The sequence below is a fragment of the Sinocyclocheilus rhinocerous genome, unplaced genomic scaffold, assembly GCF_001515625.1.
Source record: "Sinocyclocheilus rhinocerous isolate Xijiao unplaced genomic scaffold, SAMN03320098_v1.1 C36101878, whole genome shotgun sequence".
Lineage (NCBI taxonomy): Eukaryota > Metazoa > Chordata > Actinopteri > Cypriniformes > Cyprinidae > Sinocyclocheilus > Sinocyclocheilus rhinocerous.
Genome location: NW_015773097.1, coordinates 1 through 823, shown reverse-complemented (window position 1 = coordinate 823; position 823 = coordinate 1). Strand labels below are relative to the sequence as shown.

The window sequence follows — 823 nt, the reverse complement described above, 5'->3', positions numbered from 1 at the left end:
TGTAGTAGCCGATGTCCTTGGAGCAGTTTTTCTCGCATTCCCTCGACGTCAACATTTCAGATTTTAATGGAGACGATGTCTCGGAAACCGGCGTGGCAGATGGCGAAATCCTCCTCCGCTTGGCTTGCTCGAAAATCCCAGAATCGCTCGAATCGATCGACTTAATTGAGGACGGGGTTTCTATCCAGCTGGATTCAGACAGGTCTTTGGGTTTGGACTCATCCGCGACGCCTAGCGGTGACCTCTCTGACGCGATGGCGTCTCCGTCCTCGAGGCCAGGGACCAGGTAAGTGGAGGAGGTTCTGCTCCCCACGGAGTTGGATGGCCAGCAAGACAGGACAGAGCTGGACTTGCTGCAATATTGCGGTGGCGTGCGGGGGCCCCACCCCGGCGGCTCGCCGTAATACCCCAGGGGTCTGTTAGAGCATCCCGCGCCGGGCAGGGGCAGCGCTTTAACGCCAGCAGCTGCGTACGACAGAAGGGTTGCCGCGTTACCGGCAAAATCGGCAGCATCGTATGCCGAGGCGGCAAAGTCCAGTCGGTTGTTGGCAGGGGTGACAAACCATCGCTGCGGGGAGGCCACCGTGGTCTCCTCGGTTTGTTGCGGGGAGAGCAAGCTGTTACTAAGTGGGACGCTGCGGTCCGTGCCAGGAGCGCCTCCGACGCCAGGGTGAAAGCGGGACTTGGCATACGAGCTGACAAATTGGTCCTGCAGGAAAGAACCAGTCATGGCATATCTTGCGCCAGGCATGATCTGAGAGCGCGGAGAGTCACCCGGGGACGGCGTCAACCGATCGATGTCGCACCCTGTGTAGACACTGGA

At 59.4% G+C, this 823-nt stretch overlaps 1 pseudogene; it reads right to left on the bottom strand.

Annotated features, from left to right (window-relative positions):
* Nucleotides 1-4: 4 nt before the first annotated feature.
* Nucleotides 5-820, bottom strand: LOC107735506 (T-box brain protein 1 pseudogene; annotated as a pseudogene).
* Nucleotides 821-823: the final 3 nt, after the last annotated feature.